This window comes from Henckelia pumila, chromosome 4 (genome assembly GCF_033568475.1).
Source record: "Henckelia pumila isolate YLH828 chromosome 4, ASM3356847v2, whole genome shotgun sequence".
Taxonomy (NCBI): Eukaryota; Viridiplantae; Streptophyta; class Magnoliopsida; order Lamiales; family Gesneriaceae; genus Henckelia; species Henckelia pumila.
The window spans coordinates 127,929,050-127,951,553 of NC_133123.1; the positions used below are offsets into that span (position 1 = coordinate 127,929,050).

The 22,504-nt window shown below is 33.7% G+C and overlaps 2 pseudogenes; one reads left to right on the forward strand and one right to left on the reverse strand.

Annotated features, from left to right (window-relative positions):
* Positions 1 to 14,958: 14,958 nt before the first annotated feature.
* On the reverse strand, positions 14,959 to 17,708 carry LOC140864397 (rust resistance kinase Lr10-like; annotated as a pseudogene).
* Positions 17,709 to 18,153: 445 nt separating this feature from the next.
* On the forward strand, positions 18,154 to 20,666 carry LOC140861725 (rust resistance kinase Lr10-like; annotated as a pseudogene).
* The last annotated feature ends 1,838 nt before the right edge of the window (positions 20,667 to 22,504 follow it).

A 22,504-nucleotide genomic window follows, 5' to 3' on the forward strand; every position in this document is an offset into this window, starting at 1 on the left:
CCTTTCAGAATGTGGTGTCCAGACAACACAGAAAATACTCGACGTGAGGAACTACGCTCAGTACGCTAGTACGAGTAAATATACGAGTAAATATACGAATATGATGCATGCAACATGAATATGTCTGGTTATCCATATCGGGGATATACTGATCAAACTGCTCATATTGGCGCTAAGACGAGCTGTAGCCTCGTGGTATCAAACCGCTGGACCCAACCACTCACTCCTAACTGGACGTGTATCTAGGATGTCCTCAGAAAACACTAGAGTCTGCATGACCCGTCGGTCAGAGTGACTCTCAACGTCCAACCTTCCAAAATTTTGTTAAAAAAAAGCTAAAAAGTGCTTCTTAGAAGCTCTTCAAACACTATCTATATATGGTTCCCAAGACAACGAACAATACAAAATATGCATATATTATTATATTCTAGACTTCGTTCCTGCTGCCATGTCAGGAAAGAACAAGACGATCGATTCTTTGTAGCATTGAAATATCTATAAATCTCACGCTAGATAAATCAATATTTAATAGGATCAAGTATGTAGTTGCTGTTATTTTATTTTATTTTAATTCTAATGATCTCCGAATATGTTGGTATCGATGATTTGAATCGCATGTGACTTTACTAATTAAATTCCTAACTAACCGCTCTTCCTCCCTTGTATGCTTGTTTAATTTTCCCATATAGTAATATTATGTTTGGAGATTGGAGGTGAGTCTCCATTGCGATTATTTCCTTGAATTTTTTGTGATGGAGTATGCATTTTTAATGATGCAGTGAACAATTTTCTACAGACGGCGCCAAGCTGATGTAGCAAAAAATTGATATTACCCGATTGGAGAAAATCTAGGTAATGCGTGGAGATCTGGATAATCGGATTAATACTCGGGTTGTTCCAAAGTCCGATCTTTGTGGGTTGTTACCTGCATCACAAAGTAAAGTGAGTGGCGTCGGGGGTTGCCCGACGAAGACACTCCGACGTTCAAGTCAGTATTTACCCAAAAAAAGTTCTAGAGAACTAGAGCATGTGACTATAAAGTGCGTACCTTAATAATGACAAGACTTGAGTTATTTATAGATAGTCGGAGAGTTTCATGGGCTTGAGCCTCTTATGAGCTTTTAGGAATTTATGGGTCTTGATAAAGCGTCCAAATAAATAATATGAGACCCAAATGGATTGAGTCATTGGGCTTGAGCCGGGAGAAAATTAAATTGGGTCATAACCCATCATAAGCCCTCCACTCTCGGGCATGTCCTGTTTAGTAGAGATGGTTGAGAGTAAGAGTTTATGGAGTAGTCTGTCTGTAGACACGTAACATGAGTCTGATTATAGGAGATAATAAATTTAGGTCGCAACCCATCATAGCCCCCCCACTCTAGGGCATGTCGCATTCTTCGGGATGACCGAAAGTAGAAAATTTGGATATAATGTTATGGAATAACTGTAGTAAGAATGCGGTGCAATTTTTCGGAGATAGTAGGAATAAAATTCCTAGGTGAATTGAAAATTATAGGATGCAGAGTCCTGTTTGAATAATGATTGTAGAATTACAGTAGATCACTAGTCGCTATCAGCATCATAAATTCAACATCGTATTGTTTTCATCACGACATAGCAATTAAAAATTATTTTCGAAAAAGTTTTTTTTATGTGCATTCACGTGATTGTATTCTAAAAAATATAGAGATATACATGATTTTTAAATCCTTGATCTTATCACATTATTATTACTATTATATATATTTTTTACGTTTCCCTTCCCAAACGTGTTTCTTCTTCTTCAGACGTGAGATTGTGTATATGTGTCTATGTGTATCGTATGTTATCCTCTCTTCCCTTTCCATGTTCATCACCTTCTCCATTACCAACGGTGAAAGAATGGTGGCATCCGGGGAGGAGGCGCGCGATTTTCAGTGGTTGGCGAGGGGCGGTGACGGCGGCGTTGTGATAGTGTCTTCGTTGAATCTCTCCTCGGGTTCTAGCCTTGGAATAGTTTCCAAGCTTCCAGATCTGGATTCGATGGTATGGTTCACGGCGGCATTGTAATCGGGGAAGGAGGCGCGGTGGTTGTGCAGGTCGGAGATGGAGGTTGCGGCAGTGTTGCAGATCGAGGAGGGAGGTGGCCGATCGAAGATCTTGCACTGTCGGAGGTGGGGGTGACTGTGCGAAGGCCGGTCGATGATATCTCGCCGGAGATGGCGGCTGTCGGTGGTGATGACGCGGCTCCGTGGTGACTATATAGTCTTGGGCCGTGAGAAAGATTGAATAGATACGTGGATATACACGCTGTATATATATTGTTATTGTTTTTTTTTTCTTCAACGTAAGTTTTTATGTGCATGTATTTGTTGTGTGTATTCCCATCTATCTATCATCTCCCCACCATCACCAAGGATCATCGACGAACGGCTAAATCAGCAGTGGCGGCGTTGATCGGCGATGGCTATGATAGGAGAAAGGAGATGCGGCGGTTCTCGGAGATCGATTTTTAGCCATGAAGCATCCACTGTCGGTGGATGTGTCCAGATCTGGCTCGATCGATGTTGCTTGAGGAGGGTGGTTAGCGGCGCGATGAAAAGGTGGCGATGGGATCCAGTCGATTTCCAGCCATGGAGTAGCTTCCAAGATTTCCTGATTTGGCTTGACGGAGGCGGCATCGTTCATGGCGTTTCTGTGCGAGGAGCATGGCCCGTGAGAAGATGGGAAAAAATAGTGCCCGGAGTCGACTTCCAGCATGGAACGTCCACCGTCGGTGGATGCTCCATTTTCTGGCTCGATCTGGGCGCGGTGATTGCAGCGTGACGGCGGTCGTGGTACGGCGACGATGATAGTGCGACGAGAATGGCACGACGACGAAGCAATGATGAATTTTTTGAGCGGTGAGAGGGATGGATAGATGCATGTATATACACACATGTTATTTGTTGTTGATAATAATTATTTTATTTGTGTTTAAATACATGATCCGTTTTATCATAAAATCGTGAGAATTTTGATTGTCTCACTATGACAACTTTTGTATAATATTTTAAAAATAGTATGACTTGGTGAATTTTTTTTATAGTCATTATGACTTGATAAATTTTTTATAGTCGATACGACTTCTTCTGCAAAAATATTTATAATCGCTATGACTTTTCCTGAAATTTTTTTTATAGTCGTTATAACTTCTTTTGAAAAAAATTTTATAGTCGCTATGACTTGATAAATTTTTTATAGTCGATATGAATTTTTTTAAAAAAATATTTCTAGTCACTATGACTTCTTCAGAAAATTTTTTATAGTATCTATGACTTGATAAATTTTTTATAGTCGATATGAATTTTTCTGAAAAAATATTTATAGTCACTATAACTTTTTCAGAATTTTTTTTTTATAGTCTCTATGAATTTTTCTGAAAAAATATTTATAGTCACTATGGCTTCTTCAGAAAAAAAAATTTATAGAAATTTTTTTATAGTCGCAATGAATTTTTCTAAAGATTTTTTATAGTCATTATGACTTCTTGGATTATTTATAGCCGCTATGACGTTTTTGAATTGTTTATAGTCGATATGATTTTTTCTGAATTGTTTATAGTCGATATGATTTTTTCTGAATTTTTTATAGTCGCTATGACTTTTTCTAAATTTTTTATAGTCGCTATGACTTTTTTGAATTGTTTATAGTCGCTATGACTTTTTCTGAATATTTTTTATAGTCACTATGATTTTTTGAATTATTTATAGTCACTATGACTTTTTGAATTATTTATAGTCACTATGACTTTTTTGAATTGTTTATAGTCGCTATGACTTTTGTTGCGCTCTAGGAGAAATAATGTAGTGCTTAACATGGAGTACTTAGGAGTGGATCAAGTTCCTAAGATTTTGTCTCATGGGAAAGTCCTAAACCCACTCTATTTGCTAGGTGGTGAGGTATCTCGGGACTGTATTTTTGTCGTCTTGACCTCTTACAACATCGTGGCATAGGTAGTCCTACAGGGCTGACCAAGCCACTGTTGGATGGGTAGCCTGAATGATTGAATGGGTCGTGACGTATAAGTTAAGCTTTTATTGATGAAGCTATGTTTTTTCCTATATAATTAAAAAAAATAAACGTAAGTTTATTATTAAACTTAAAATAAAAGAGAATTAAGTAAAAAGTTTTGATCTGTATATCAAATAATGTAGCGGCAAGCAATTTAATTTAGCTTGCAGATGTATTTTCTCCATGAGTATAGAGTTTCTTTATATTAGCATGACTCTCCATCTTGCGTTATATTTCGTCGTCTTTTTCTTCTCGTTTTCTTTTTCGCGAGGAGTGCAACTCATCAGTTTCCTCGATGCATATGTATTTTTCGGCTCTAGACAATAGCTCCTCCAAGTTTGGGGATTTTCCTGCTATAGATTCTTAGAACCTTCCAGGGCGCAAGTTTCGCTGCATTATTCCAGCCAGCAAATCGTGGTTCACGTGTAGGACTTCGTGAACTGCGTGAGTAAATCGTCGAACATATTCTCTCAATCTTTCTCTTTCTTTCTGAACGATTGTGAACATATACGCTGCTGTTTTCGGGTATTTCTTGTTAATTGAGAATTGTTGGATGAAGCACTCGGTAAGTTGCTCCAAGTTGGCAATAGATCCGGACGGCAGCTTATTGAACCATGTGAGAGCTCGCCTTGATAACATTGTTCGAAATATCTTGCAATAAGCAGCATCTGTGATGTCATACAAATCTGCTTTTGCGTATAATTTGCTAATATGATTTTGAGGATCACTAGTTCCATCGAACTCAGGTAGGTTGGGGATTTTGACTCCTTTAGGCAATGCTTCAGATATAATGACGTTAGTGAACGGGCTCCGACGTGCAGGCAAGATTGCTGAAGAATTCTCTCCAGTTACATATGTGCGAGATCCTTCCCCACGGGTTGGATTAGTGGTTTTGTTTTCGTCAGAGACGTCGTGAACTATATGAGCATTTGTTTCACCCTCTTTATGAGTAGTATTTTTCTTGTTTTCCTCAGTATCTTTGTCATTAACTTTAGACTTAGTTTTCTTTGGGTTTTCTTTATCAGGGTCACGAGATTATGACCCTATTTTATGAGATCTCTTGTCGGTGCTCCGGCGTTGACGGGATGCCACGAACTGAGCGACTGCTTCAGTTGCTGCGCGTGCAACTGTTCCTTCCATTAAGGTTGTTAACGTTTTTTGGGTGAAACTAAATCCATGCGATGGTTTGGATATTGGAGGTGAGTCTTCATTGCGATTATTTCCTTGATTTGTTTGTGATGGAGTATGCATTCTCAATGATGCAGTGAACAATTTTCCACAGACGGCGCCAAGCTGATGTAGCAAAAAATTGATATTACCCGATTGGAGAAAATATAGGTAACGGGTGGAGATCTGGATAACCGGATTAATACTCGGGTTGTTCCAAAGTCCGATCTTCGTGGGTTGTTACCTGCATCACAAAGCAAAATGAGTAACGCCGAGGGTTGCCCGGCGAAGACACTCTGACGCTCAAGTCAGTATTTGTCCAATAAAAGTTCTAGAGAACTAGAGCATGTGACTATAGAGTGCGTACCTTAATAATGAGAAGACTTGAGCTATTTATAAATAGTCGAAGAGTTTCATGGGTTTGAGTCTCTTATGAGCTTTTTTGGATTTTATGGGTCTTGATAATGCGTCCAAATAAATAATATGAGACCCAAATGGATTGAGTCATTGGGCTTGGACCAGGAAAAAATTAAATTGGGTCATAACCCATCATGTATGTACCATGAACCGAAACATAGAACGTGACATGGATGGCATTGAGCACTACTAATAGGGACGATTTTATTTTTATTGTTTTAAAATTCACTAATATGGACGACTTTTTTTTTTTTTTTTGAAGAATAATATGGACGACTTGAAACCACTAAATGTGATGAGTGAAAAATACTAAATGGTGCCAATGACCACTTGGTCAAATGACATCACATTTCCCATTTCCCAAATATGGGAGAGGTCACAAGTTTTAGACCCACAAAACCCAACTCCTAAATTTAAAAAATAAAAAATAAAAAATAAAAAATAGTTGGTTGGCAATATTTGAAATGAGAAAATATCAATACGTACTAGTCTTTATAAAAAAAAAAATAGGTGGTTGGCAATATTTGAAATGAGAAAAGATCAATACGTACTAGTCTTTTGATTCATGATGAGTCATGGCCATTATATAAACATGGAATGATTTTTTACATACACAGGAGCATAGATGAGTTGGTAAGGCCTGAGATGACGTGGAAAGAGATTTTCCAGCATTGCGGGTTCGATCCTGTGGAGCATATTTCCTACTGAAATATTGTGGGGTATGCTCTGGGGGTTCGCCATGTTGCTCCCTCATTCAGGTCACTGCCGCTCGCTCACATCCTCGATTTAACCTCCGCTGAGCCAATGAGTCTCTGACTCATATGAAATGGAGTCCCCTTCGGAGTCAACCTTCTTTTTAGATGGAATGACTTTTTACATGCATTCTCAATAATATAAATTTTTTTTTGTTGTTTATGGACAACACTCTATTTCAGTATTTTCTGTACAATCGTGATTTTGTTTCATCAATTTTTGTAATTAAGTAGTAAAATAAAAATAATTTTGTCCAAAAAAAAAATTACAATACCTTTTCAAAATGCATAAAATACTAGTGCTCTAATATATCTTTATGATATGCGTTACGAAAAAAAATTAAAAATTATCTAATATACGGATTCCTCGTCATAAAAAAAACAAAAAAAACCATGTTTCACAAACAAATTCGTGATTCATGTTGGGTCAATTAAATAGTTCAATGCTGCCGGTTGCTTTTCCAAGAAATGCACATTATGATTTACGTGGCTATAGTATTTTCAAAGAAAATTCATGCCACTTACATCTCCATTAACATTTGTTTCCTACATCATATACATTAGTCAATCTCGAACATACATACGTTGCTTGTGCAAAATTAAACACTAGTGGCTTGCACACGTAATATATGTATTTGTTAATGTATGTATTATTAAATTACTATTTTAGAAAATAAAATATATGTAGTTGTTATTATTAATTATTATTATTTTAAAAACAACCTCAATCAGTTAAAATAAGGCGGAAAATTACTTTTCAAAATCTGAAAAACAATTGAAATTTAAATTACTAACTTGCACATTTGATTTTAAAAAAATTATTTTATTAGATGGAGGGTAATTTTGGAATATCGCTTAAAAGTTTCAAAAACATTTATTATAACATCCTCTCATTTTATTAAATAATAATAATAATAATAATAATAATAGATAACATCAACACCTAAAAAATTATTCATGTGGAAAAGCTAATATTCAACTTCAGCTTTTATTTACATGGGATTTTGAAAACAAAAGGATATTTAGTTATTTACATGAAATTTTGAAAATAAAAGTATATTTAGAAAAGAAAAAAAAATTACATAGAAATACGGATAATGGGTAGAGAAAATGAGTATTGTTGGGGAAGTTGAGTTTAAAATAAAAAAAAAGGGTAAATTGCATATATCACCCTTGTGAAATCCCGTGTTAGCTAATAACCCCCTGTGAAAATTTTTTAAGCTAATAACCCCCTGTGATTCTAAATTTGTAGCATACACACCCCTTCTGGCTAAAAAATGACGAAAATACCCTTGACTTTTATGAACTATTTAATTTATCATTTATTTTATGTAGGGGTATTTTCGTCATTTTTTAGCTTAAAAGAGTGTGTATGCTATAAATCTAGAATCACATGGGGTTATTAGCTTAAAAAATTTTCACAGGGGGTTATTAGCTAACACGGGATTTCACAAGGGTGATATATGCAATTTTCCCAAAAAAAAAATAGGATTATTTAACTAAATAACTTTTGTTTAAAATGAGTGGTTAATATTACGATAATCTCCTTATCCAGATTTTTTTTATTTATACGAAATATGTATGTAAGTCTATTCTTTAAAATGATTAGAGTAATTATTTTTTGAAAGAAGTTCATGCATTATTAAATTTAAACAATAAAGGCGTGTATACATACATACATACATATATGTCCCATAAACTTAAAAATCATAATTGTAGCATTACATTTTTTTTAGCGAACTTTACAAATATTGATAAATCTATACTTTTAAATATATCATTGCGATAATGCATGCACATAAAGTTAAGATGATCCTGATTATCCTACTTTTGCTATATTCTCTCCTCTTACAAGCGTGCTGAAGAGTGAAGAATTAATGAATTATCCTCTGACTCAAAATCCTCTATGAATCGGTCCACTAGGCCACTACCCACCACAGTTATTTTATATAAATAAATAATTTCTTTTATGTGAAAAATTCCAAATTTAACATCATATGCAGTTATGCACAACGGAAATATTAGTGGTATTTTTTTATAATTAAAAAAAAAAACAGGGAAGTTCTACCTAAAAAAGATAACATTTTTTAAGCATCTATGCTATAAATTAAAATGAAATCAGTGAGAGCCACTGACTTTTGATATTTTGGTAAATATTATTTATCATTCAAAAAAAAGTATTTTTTTTAAAAAAAATACTTATTTCTCTATTAGAATTATATGGTATCGAATCGATAAACACAAAAATAAATTTTCTTCAATTTCGTATTTGGAAATCGGAAACTTAAATTACGAGTTTTAATTAATTGAGTCGAACAAAATATCGACTTCTCATTAATGATCATTGTGGCGTATATTCCCCTCCATTTACATTAAATCAATGCTATATAATTACAAATTATAATATAAAAAATCATTTTATATACAGGTATAAGAATTATGCTCTCGCAACGTGTGTACGTTGGAGGCTAATAAAAATGGAGGATGCTTAATGATTATGAGTATTTTTTTAAAAAAATAAATGTAAATTTATTTATTTTATTTATTTATTTATTAAATGTAAATTTATTTTATTTATTTATTTATTTATTTTTGTACAAATTTATTCAAGTACCTTAAATAAAGTAAATTCACTAGCAAGTAGATGTGTCAAAATGAGATAGGCTCGTCGGATTGGCCCGTCCTTCCACACAAAATAGCTGAGTTGGGTTGGAAATTTCTCAATCCGTCTAAAAAGTATGTCGGCTCGCCCCGCCCCGCCTAATGTAGGTTGTGGTGGGTTGCGGGTTGGCCCGTCAAAACCCGCCAAATTACATGTAGGTCCGCTGGGTTGACCCGTTCCACCACCTAAAATAGATGGGTTGGTGTTTTTCTAGCCTGTTTAAAAGGTGAATCGACCCGTCCTGCTCTGCCTAATGGACAACGGGTTGTAGGCCGATCCGTTCCATTCCGCTAACCCGTTCTAACACATTTACTAGCAAGAGCAAAAGAAAAATATTGTTAATTTAAACAACCTATCCCATCGATCACCAAATTACCTTACATGAATTTTTTTAAAAATATAATTTCTTGTGATTTTTTAAATTCTATATAAATAAGTCCCTCTTTTCAGAAGAAGTTTTTCAGTTTGATTTTACGAATCAATTAATACAACCCAATTACATAATAAATTTCTAATAGCTATATATAGGAAAGGTGCAATTTATTTTTCATGTACATTGATTCTAGATAATTTATGGGCTCAATTGGCAGATTTTGAAAATATTTTGGGACTCATAGCCTCACGTGGTTAATTAAATTTTACATGAACATGCTATCTAATTATAAAAATAAAACTCAATAAAGTGATAGGATTAATTATGAGTTTCCAAAATTTAAATAAATTGGTATGATCCACCTTTATATGTATAGAAACTCAACCCAATTATTTCTTTTGTGATGGGTCAAAGACTGCTCATGTTAATATCTATACTTATCTATACTTATACTTATATATATAAAATAAGAGCAAATTAATGGTCTTTTGGTATGGTCTCACTCATGATTTTTACCCTTTGATGGTTATATAATTATGAAAATACCATTTTTTAATTTCACTATTTATTTTTTGCACTTTTATGAATATTTATTTACAAAAATTCCATTTTTTATTTCACTATTTATTTTTTTTTTATTTTCAGTTTTAAAAAATAGATAATAGAAGGCACGCAACGCGTGCGTTCGGATACTAGTATATTATTATGGTTCCCGAGAGACAATGAATAACACAAAATATACGCATATTCTAGACTTCCTTCCTGCTCCTATGTCAGAAAAGAATAAGATGTTCGATTACCCTTAAAAGATCCATAAATCTCACGTTATTCAATCAATAGATCAATCAAGTATGCGGTTGTGGTTTTGATTTTTTTTTTTTTTTTTCAGTTCGAATAAACTCCTAATATGTTGTGATATATGATTTCAGTCACGACTTACTAAATTCCTAACATGCAACTCTTCCTCCATAGGAACTATATGTATGAACTATGAACCGAATACATAGTACGTGACATGATCAATTGTATTAAGCACTACTTATAGGCATCGTTTGGTTTGAGTGATAAGATAATTAATACATAGATAAGTAATATAATGTAAATTAAAAATAAATAAGAAAAAATAGTTAATACATTATTTGATTTGATGATAGATTATAATTTATTTGATTTAATTGATGTAAAATTATTAATTAATAAATAGATAAATAATTTGACGAAAATAAGGTGAAATTGATTGGGATAAGTTATACATAGATTAATAATACAACAAACCAAACAATGCCATAGGGACGACTTGAAAAGCAAATGTGATGAACTAAAAACCACTAAATAATGGTTGGCTAATTGAAATGAGAATAATTCAACTTGAATTAGTATTTTGATTCATCATGAGTCATGACCATTGCATAGAACATGGAATAACTATTTTCATGTATTCTAAATGATATACAAAATTTAGTGGCTTATGTGCAACACGCTATTGAAAGAAGAAAACGTTACCTTAACGGTGTACATAGGTGCTCACGCACTAGTATTTTATGCATTATGAAAAAGTACTGTAAATCTAATATGTTTGATCTTATGGGCATACACGATAGATATAGAGGTATACATGTGATCATCGCTGAGTGACGTCCATCTATTAGATGTACAGTACCTTTTCATAATGCATAAAATGTTAATGCACTATAATCAAGAATATATCCATGTGCACCAAAGAAAAAAAGGGTGAATTGGTGTTCAGTCCCTAAACCAAAAATCAAATTAAGAATCAGTTCCTTGTCAGAAAAAAGTTTTTTTCACTCCCTGGGCCCACATTATTTTTCTCGGATAAAATTGAGTACAAAACATTGAAAATATGGTACAATTATATGATATTTGAGCACTAATTTTTCAAGATCGAGTACAAAAAATAAGATTTTGAGTATAAAATCTAAACATCTTTATTAATGTAAACTTGCAACATATGTTTGAGTACTCAAAAATCATATATTTGTACCAGATCTAACACATTTGGTACTCAAATATTATATATGTGTATCATATTTTTAATGTTTTGTACTGATTTCCATCCAAATAAGATAAATATTTTATTAATATCACTATTTTTTTAGTACTCGAAAATCATATATTAGTACTAGATTTGAAATAGTTGATACTCAAATATCATGTACTTGTACCATATTTTTCATGTTTTGTACCGAATTTTATCCGAAACAAAACATGTGGGCTCAGAGAGTTTAAACAAATTTTTTTTCTGACAAGTACTTATCACTAATTTTTGTTTAGGTTTGGGACTGAATTATAAGTAACTGAAGAAAAAATTGTCTGACGTGTGGATTCCTCGTCATAAGAAAATTCGTGTTGCACAAAAAATTAGCGATTCATGTGGGGTCAATTAATTGGTTCAATGTCGAGGGTTAATTTTCCAAGAAATGCACATTATGATTGAAGTGATAAAAATAAAATATAAAGAAAAATTTAGTTATAATATATTAAAATCATGTAGTTAGTTTGATAATATGAAACGTGTTTTACGCAAATCTGAAAAACACCATGACTCTGTATAGTTAGTATGAAGTGTATTTTGATTAAATATATTAAAATGTAATGACAACACCTAAAAAAATATTCATATGGAAAATTTAATATTCAAGTTCAGCTTTTATTTACATGGAATTTTTAAAACACAAAAAATATTTAGTTATATACATGGAATTTTGAAAATAAAAATATATTTAGAAAAAAAATAAAAATATATATAGAAGATATGTGGGAATAATATAATTTAATATAAATAAATAATTTCTTTTATGTGAAAATTTCCAAATTTAACATCATATGCACAATTGAAATATTAGAGGAATATTTTTTTAAAAAAAAATTAGGGGAAGTTCTTCTAAAAAACAATAACATTTTAAAAGCATATATACTATTAATTATATATACTATTAATTAAAATTATATCTATGAGAGTGCCTTACTTTTGATATTTTGGTAAAGATTTTTTTTATCATTCGAAAAATATTATTTTTAAAAATACTTCTTTCTCTATTAGAATTAATATATGGTACCGAGTCGGTCGATTAAACACGAAAATAAATCTTCTTCTGTACTTGTGGGGGACATTAAAGCATACTAGAATTATTTGGAAGAGGTCGGAATCGTAAATTTCGAGTTTTAATTGAGTCGAACTAAATTATATGGACATCTCAATAAATTGTAAATTGACATGATTTTAAGAAACTTAGAATATAATACACTGACTCAGGGCATCCAAAATGATGCAAATGGCAATGGATGGGGTGGTTGTCCATCATCTGATTTGTATTCGTATTAAATTTTGGCCCTTCATTCAATGCAATATAATTAAAGCTTATAATATAAAAAAAGTATATTTATATATATATATATATATATATATATATATATATATATATGAAAGTATTTATGATTCGGTTACGCGTGTACATTGACAACTAAGTAAAACTAGAGGATGCATAATGGTCAGATGAGTGATTTTTAAAAAATTGCTAATTTATGTTTTTTGATACAAATTTATTCAAGTACATTGAAGAAAAGGATTTCAATAGCAAGGACAAAAGAAATATTGTTAATTTAATCCCATCGATCTCCCAAATGCCTAATATTTTACATGATTTTTTAAAAAAGATATATAGGTAGTGTTTGTGAGAGCTTCTAAAAAACACTTATCAGCTTCTCCTTAACAAAATTTTACAAATTTTCAAAATTTTGTTAAGAAAAATTTGAGAAGTGCTTTCTAAAAGTTCTCCCAAATACTATCATAATTTCTTATGCTTTTTAAATTCTATAAATTTGTAGTAGTTATATATATGAAAGGTACAATTTATTAGCATTAGAACCAATCCAATACAAGAAGCATTCATTGGGTTAAGATAGCAAAGAGTCATCTCCCTTATGGGTACCGGGTACCCTATGGGCCTAGCCCAGGTTTTCATTTAATCTTTGTTTTGCCTTCATAATTGTTCTTTAATTGTTTACTAATCACACTGTCGGTTAGTTTTCTTCTTCTTCTTTTTGTTTTTTTGCCTTTTATTTTCATTTTTTATAGTTCTTTTATTTTTAATTTTTTTATTATATATATATACTTTATTTTTTTACTTTTTACACATTATTTCTTTATTTAATGTTTGAAAATTTAAATATTTATTGATATTATAAACCTGAAGCTGCCACCTGTATAGCTTGTAAGCAGCGACCCACGGCCCTTTTCTTGTTATCAAGCCCATCAAAATATTATAGCTAAGGGCCTAGAATATTTTAGCCCACTATCATGCACTCTCTTAATTATTTAGACTGGATCAGGCCCAAGGAAGAACCGTCTCAACATATATATCCCGTTAGATCCAATGTATTGGAATCCAACTGCTCTTCACTTTGTTGGACAACCAGCCCAGAAGAATTAGGGCATTGCGAATGGCCCGATTTTCGAAATCCAGTGCCCAATTTGAACTTATCTGACCTTTTAGAATAATCTAAGTACTATTTAACGAGAATTAGCAACTTAGCTATGTATGTTGGTCTGTATGTTGTCATCACGTTTTGAAAAAAATAAAATAACTCGAATATTTGTGGATTTCATTATGTGTTGCCGGAACTGTAGAGCCGTCTGGTTTTTACTTAGTTGGCATAAGATGTCGCCTACTTGGCACCTATTTATTTTTAATTTGTTTTTCTCTAAGGCTTCTCTTGTGTTATTCATGCACAAGCATAATTCGTCACAGGAATGAGAATTCGAGTACGATCATGAAATTGAGGGATTTTCTATAGATTGAAGAACAAGTTCGAAGAATTTCTGAAGAAGAAGTTGAACTTGAATTTTGGGTATTTCGGTTCAATTGAGTTTTAATAATTGTTATTTGATGTATTATTTGTTACACGTACAATCTTGGGGTGGATCGAAAACCGGTGATCTTGTTCTAGTTGAAATATATTCCAAGGAACAAATTGCCATTTTGATGGTTGCTGAACGTGACGTACATAGCACCTGAGATTGTTGTCCGATGAGTCGATGGCATTTTAGCCGAAAAATAGAAAGTATTGAGAAAGAATGTTACGGGCCCAAATACTGCTAGATGTTTTAAGATATCTGGGCCGGTAACAATATCAAATAATTGTTGCAACCATAGTTTATTTATAATAATAGAATTGAATTATAAAGCAAATAATCCAGAGGTATATGAACTCCGTACCTAACCAAAGTTAGTCCCTAGCATAATCTAGTTAACAAAGAAAATGAAATGAAGTTACTGAATGATCCTATCTATCCCCCTCTCTCCCCTCTTATAACCTCCAATGTATATATATATTCTTCTAAGACTTGTAATCTTTGGGCTTGGTTTGTTTAGGCCCAATATCTTAAAAGATCTGTCAGTATTTGGGCCCCTAACAAAGAAGACAATGGATCCAAGATAGCAAGAAATATTTCAATTTTTTGAATGCACTGATACCACAAGATAGAAGACTCGTAGTGCGTCAATTAAAAAAAAAAAAGTTATAATGTTGTTCCATTGACATTTATCTCATAGAAGAATGAAATTAATTAGTCACGTTCCGTGGTTTGCTCCATCATCATAATTTCTATTAGTTGAACCAAGGTACATAGAGCAATAGCCAACTATTTCTAGCACAACATATGCATTACTATTCTAATATAGCTTAGCTCATTGGTATTAGGTATATTAATTGAAGTGACCTTTATACATCTTGGCTAGGAGAAGAACCATCACACAACAAGGCTGTGGAATCAGTTGAATATGTCTCCCACGTTTGGTCCTCAAGTTGTGTCTCCAGCTCATCAAATTCAGAAGGCTGAGGCGGGATTTGCAGTAGTTCAACATCACTTTCAAGCATTTCCAATACTTTACTCATCGAAGGTCGATCATCTGGACTCATCTGTATGCACCACAACGCGACTATTGTCATCTTCCTTGTGATTTTTCCCATACTGTCATCATCGATATCATCAGTACTTTTTGCAATTTCAATTTCTTTACCTTTGTTTAAGGAATCATAAATCCAATGTGGAAAATACTGAGTAGTGGAATTGTCATCATTGTTTGCTACCAAGTTTTTTTTGAGGCCGACTATTTCCACCAGCAACATCCCAAAGCTATATACATCAGCTTTATAAGAGACTCCACCAATGCTTCTGTTTATCAGTTCAGGAGCCACATAACCTATGGTGCCCCGAGCAGCTGTTAGAGTCACGATATTTTTTTTCCGTGGAGTAAAATTTCGCAAGGCCGAAATCAGATATTTTAGGGTTGAAATTATCATCCAAAAGTATGTTATGAGGCTTGATGTCAAAATGCAGGATTTGGATATCACAACCCCGATGCAAATACTCGATCCCTCGTGCCACTCCAACCGCAATCTCATACTTCCTATCCCAACTTAATGAACCATTTTCATCTTTTTCACTGTAGATATATTTCTCGAGTGAACCATTAGGCATGAAATCATACAAAAGAGCACATTTTGATCTTTCTGCGCAATATCCAACGAGTTTAACCACATTTATATGATGGATCCTTCCCATGGTCGCAACCTCGTTAATGAAGTCTTGTCCATTTGTGCTAGGCGCGCTCAACAATTTGACCGCTACCATATTGCCACTTCGAAGCTCTCCTTTGTAAACAGAACCATATCCTCCTTGGCCCAATTTTTCTCGAAATTCTCTGGTCATCTTCTTTATGTCGCTGTAGGAGTATCTGATTGGCATGAGATTATTGTGACTCTGCAAGAATCCTTCAATGAAATCAAACATGGACAAATGTCGCCTTCTAAGTTTGTAGATTATGAGACCAATATAGAAAGGCATTCCTATAAGGATCCTCAATACAAGAGATACAGCTGCATGAAAAGATTGAAAGGAAAAAAAAACCATGAATAAATTAGCACATATGAAAATGTTACCTTTCCAAGTTTTTGTTTTTGTTTCACACAAATTAAATATATTTCCTAATTAAACGTTAATGAATGGAGAAAGAAATGAATATAAAAAAAAAGAGCTTACCAGCACAATACACAAGAATAATGATCATCCCTGCGTGCAATAACATGCATGATTAATAAATTAATCAGAAAATAGGTTATTACATTAATATATTAAAAGGAAAATTATATTCAAGGAATATGCACCTATAACAAAGATTGTGTCTAATTATTCAAGATTCTTTTCGTAGTTTTGCATAAAATATCGATGCTTGGCCAGGATTTTTACAAAGTGTTAAAAGCACTTAAACAAAAGAACAGTAGAGTCAAGAAGCCCAAAGGTGCATGTATCTTTCGGAACTAATTCATTTCAAATACTTATCTCCAAAACGTATTTGGAAAATTCAACAGTGAAGTAATTCTTACGAGCAAGTGGTTCGTAATACGGCGACGACTTGGGTCCTCCACGACCTGCATTTCCAGTAACCAAGTGAAATAAAGAACCGCGTTAATCTTCAAATAGTTAACTTTATAGATACTAGCTAGTGAAAGCAAGCAAAAAGATCCAACCACTTTTAAATTTTAAACTGCAAAATAATTATTTAAATCAACTTGTTTCACGAGTACTTTGGTTCATTTCAACCTACCTTTACAGACACTACCTCATGATAGATCTAAGGGTCCTCATTTATCAATACATGCGGGATCCATTAAAAAATAACGGATCCCATATTTATTGATAAATGTGAACCGTTAGATGTATGTGAAGACAGTGCCTGTATATGTAGGATCTAACTTACCAGTACCTCTGTTAATTTATGCATAATCGGTCGTAATTTCACGGGACAGCTAAGCTTTTGCAACTAACCTTAGAATATTATAATAACACGTATCCAGCTTAAAAGACATGATCTCAAATGGGAGGGAAGTGTTCTTACATGATGAGACGTGATATCGAAAAGGGTACCTTGAGAAAATCCTGTACTTGAGATCTGCAAAACAAAATTTAAAAAAAATTTGTTTGTTAGTTAATCTTTAAGATCTTGTGGTTATTGAGTAATATTCATGATTGATTCTGACCTGTACCGAGATACTTGTAGCTATTTTTACAGCCCTGGCCTGAGTAGATAGAAACACAAGCAGATGTGCCAGTGGTTTCATCAAACCTACAATATTCCTGATCTGCATTGCACATACATAATGCAAGAGACCATGAAAGTTCAAATCCATATAGCAAAGACTCGTGGACTTTGGAAAGGGAAGAAACATCAATATTTGTTTCATCCGATGGCGACAACGCATATCCCTCAGATCAAATGGATTCATGTCGCCATATTTTATGTAGAGGAATGTTAATGATGATGTATTGCACCGACTTGTTTCGACCAAGAGAGGATCATTCAGTCGAAATGGGCAGCTCAAAAAGGTAACAGGCCACACCATCCCCGCGGGCTGAATCAATTCCCCTTCCCTGTATCTATTCAATACAAGTCTGTACACGGGAGAAAAATAAACCAGTCGTTCCCATTTCGGAGAATTGGTAGGAAATGAGCAGGTGTCATTATTTGTAATGGAAGAGTCAGCGAGGCGGATGGTGAAGTTTTGGTAATTGATTGCTCGGACATGGTACTTGTAATTATCTATAGATAATGAAGCCGTGGTGTTGTTTTCGCACGATAATTCGTAGGCGCGATCTGGATGACCGCAGGACTCTGGATCATCTTTCAAACGAAAAGGGTAGCTAATGTTATGGATATTCCCACACGCAGATGGCTGATCGCAAGTTGAATTTGAGTTGGGCTGCTGCTGCTGTGCATAGGAGGATGGGGGCGTATGAATTATGAGATGGATTAGGATCAAACATGTGAGATAAATGAACATTATTATTTGGGAGATATGGCTTGATATTGATCGGAGGAGGAGCTTCAAACTTTAAAGCTCTCTTGTTTGAACTTTGAACAAACATATATAAGAGAGGGTATCCTTTTGGTCCGAGTCAATACAGCCATGGGAATTCAAATAAAAAAAAGCTTTACTCCATATATATCATTTGTGATTGTGAGACTCGTCTGTTAGTTTATAATTTTCTAACAAAGAAAATTCAAACATATCAATTTGACTGTTGACTTACATGCAATTTGGAGTTGTTGCAAATAGACTAGTTTGACAGTTGACTTCACATTCTTGCTTGACAGACAGCTGATGTTAGAAAATAGAGAAGAAGCCAACCTTAGTTCAACCAAGATCATGTCCCCTACAATATTCAGTACTGTTTCTGCATTTTTCTTGATTTTGTTTTCAGGGCTCATCATCGTCAGAGCAGATGAGTGTATTCCGGCCAGTTGCTCTTCTTATGGTCCGGAGGTTCGATTTCCCTTCAGAATAAAATCTTTACAGCCACAGTATTGCGGGTATAATCCAGGTTTTGATTTATCTTGCAATGAAACTCTGCTTCAACTGCCTTCCTCCGACAAGTTGAAGATAGATTTTATTGATTATGCTTCTCAATCAGTCAGACTTTCTAGTACTACCACAGGATGTTACCCTCAAAACTACCATTTTTTCTTGAACTTATCTGCCTCGTCTTTCCGACGACTACAGCGAATCATTGCAAGATTATTTTTTGTTTAATTGCTCTGATACAAATGACTCTTTCTCGGACTCTACCAACACTTGTCTACAGAACTCCACCTATGGAATCTATGTCATTCCCTATTACTATAACTATTATCCTTTTGATTTTGTATCTTGTACCAAGCTTTATAAAGTTTATGGCCTTCCATTTTATCCTCCGCTGAATGATACAAGTCTCACTTTATATTGGTCCGAACCATCGTGTGGTCGCTGTGAATCTCAAGGAAAAACATGCAGCATGAAAAATAATACTCAATTACTATGTAACAACGAACCCATAAAAAACAAAGGTACATATATATAGGCTACTCATCCCACATTAATCTACATGATTTGGCTTCCGAAACTCATCCCTTTTCACTTCTCTTTGCAACAGGAAATGTGCCCAAGAGTTTATTGATTTCAGGTGAACGAATTATTTGTTATTTATGCACAATTTAGGCCCAGTTGTATAGATATGTTTAAAAACCTGCAGATATGAAATATTTAACCGTGTTGCTAATAATTCTGCAGGTGCAATCTTGGGATCTTTTCTCTTTATGGTGATATTGGCATATCTCTACCGTCTTTATGTGTCCATTAGAGAGAATAAAGAGCATCAACTGAAGATTGAAAGTTTTTTGGAAGATTACAAAGCTCTTAAACCTACTAGATTCTCTTATGCCAATATAAGGAAGATCACCAATGAGTTCAGTGAAAAATTGGGAGAAGGTGGTTATGGAATTGTTTACAAAGGGAAACTCTCGAGTGAGATTCATGTCGCAGTGAAGGTCCTCAACAATTCCGTTGGAAAAGGCGAGGAGTTCGTCAATGAAGTTAGCACACTGGGGAGAATCCACCATGTCAATGTTGTCCGTTTGGTGGGCTATTGTGCCGATGGATTCAGAAGAGCTCTTGTTTACGAATTCCTACCGAATGAGTCCCTAGAGAAGTTTATCTTCTTGGAGGAACCTATGAGAAACCCGCTTTCTCGGGAAAAGATTCATGATACTGCTTTAGGAGTAGCCAAAGGGATCGAAAATCTTCATCAGGGTTGTGACCAACAAATCCTTCACTTTGATATTAAACCAAATAACATCCTGTTAGACCACAACTTCAACCCGAAGATCTGCGATTTTGGTCTTGCCAAACTCTGTTCCAAGGAACAAAGTGGTGTTTCCATGACTGTTGCGAGGGGAACGATGGGCTACATAGCACCTGAGGTGCTATCAAGGACATTTGGTAGAGTGTCCTATAAGTCGGATGTTTATAGCTTCGGAATGCTATTGCTTGAAATGGTTGGGGAGAGGAAGAATGTTGATCATACAGTAAATACAAGTCAAGTGTCCTTTCCTAAATGGATTTATGATCAATTAAATTGAGAAGAGATATCGTTGCATATGGAGGAGGAAGAAGATGATGAATCCAAGATAGCAAGGAAGCTTACGATTGTGGGATTGTGGTGCATTCAATGGAATCCAACTGATCGCCCGTCAGTGAAATCTGTGGTGCAAATGTTGGAAGGAGATGGAAGCAGTCTCGCCATGTCACCGAATCCGTTTCCAGCTACAAATACTCCACACTCCATAGCAAGAATGCCTGGAAGCCATCATCAGATAGAGTTGGAGGTTATATTAGAATGACAGTAAAATCCTTGATTTGATTTGGAGGAAACAAAAAAGTTCTGGCTAGTATGCAAATGTCATGGAGGAAATCATCTTTGTTTGTTCTGTTTTCAAAATAACTTGGATAGCTTAAAATTTCCTTTGTTAGACTCATAATAAAATAAAAATAAAAAAAAAAAACAATGTTATCCCCGTGTTTTAGATTTTGAATAAAAAAATAAGTTTGAAAAATAAATAACATCAATAATAAGCAACAATAACACCAGCTAAAAAACTTTAGAGAAATGTTAATAAAATTCTATAAATAACTTGAATAAAAAAAAAATTGGAATAAAAAAAAAATGATATAGCACATAATATTTTACATTATTCAATGGAATTTAGATAGATTTAATGTCATAACAGTTGGCATCTAAAAGAATAAAATCAAGACGAAAATGGACCATCCAAATAAAAAAATAAGGGAAGACTTAAGTTCCATTTCTAAAAGGGATTAAAAATTTGAAAGGTGTGTCAATAATTTTGTAACGCAAATTTGATTAACAAAGTGAGAACAAAGAAAAAGGATAAATATATATACATTTCTTTAACTTTTTTTACCTTCTTTCCTGGTAAAGATCGTTCACCTAGCTTCTTGAGTTCAGCGGACCATTAAATCGCATCTAATAAAGGAAATAAGATTAGGCTGACGAGTTGGGAAAAAAATGAAGACAAAGACAATGGTGCGTGCAATACACCAGTGAAAGAATTTTTTCGCGCAAACTTTTTCTCGAGTATAACGACAGAACCAAGTGAAAAAAATAACATTAATCACCATAGCGTGAAAAAAAATCGGTAATGATTGGCGAGTTATTGGCTATATGGGAAGGACTTCGGGTTATTAAAGATAAAGGATTTCAGAAAGTAATTATTTCTTCAGACTCACTTGGCGGTGCAAGCAGTTACTGAGCCTTCGAGTGATTTGAGCTATGCTGGATTATGGGCTTCAGAGATTAAATCTTTGCTTTCGGATTTAGCTATTTTTGATTTTTTTTCATGTTAGGAGAACATCTAATATTGTAGCTGATTCTTTTGCAAAATTTGTTATTTTTTCTCCTGTGCCTGTTTTCTGGGTACATGGGAATTTGTCTTCCTGGCTGGCTGGTCTTGTAACTAGTGACATACGATCTATGAAATAAAGTTACAAGCTTTTGTCAAAAAAAAAAAACAATAATTTTTAGATATTATAGCTTATAATCGGTAAATGAAAGTGAGGAGAGAGATCTAGGGTTGTCAAAAAATGAACTCAAGCCACCAATCTGACAAAAGTTGATCCGAAACCTATCGAGTTAAGGTTTGGGTTTTTCATTCGGGTCAAATCGAGTTGGACACGAAAGCTAACACAAAAACATTAATCGGATTGGGTTAGGGTTTGGGTCAACTGAACCAAATTTTTTTTATTATTATTATTTACATAAAATTAAGAAAGATTTAATACACCAAAATTTTTTATATTATTATTTTTTACATAAAATTAAGAAAGATTTAATACATTTTATATATTGTATGTTTGGGGAAAAAAATTTAATTGTGTGTCATATAATAGATTTTCATCATTTAATATAAATTTTATAAAATTTTGATTTTTCAAAATATTTGTTTTGTAGTAAGTATACTTTAAATTTTCTAAAACTAAATTTCAGATCTAAATTATATATAAACTTAAATTTTGTTATTATGTGTTTATTTAATTATTCTTTAACAAATAAAATTTAAAAAATAAAATCGGGTTGATCAGGTTATTCGAGTTCAAGTTCGGGTTCGAGTTCGGATTGAAGAATTTTTCAGTTGTATATTGTGTCAATCATTTCTACCTACCCGAATTGGCACCACTAAGAAATCC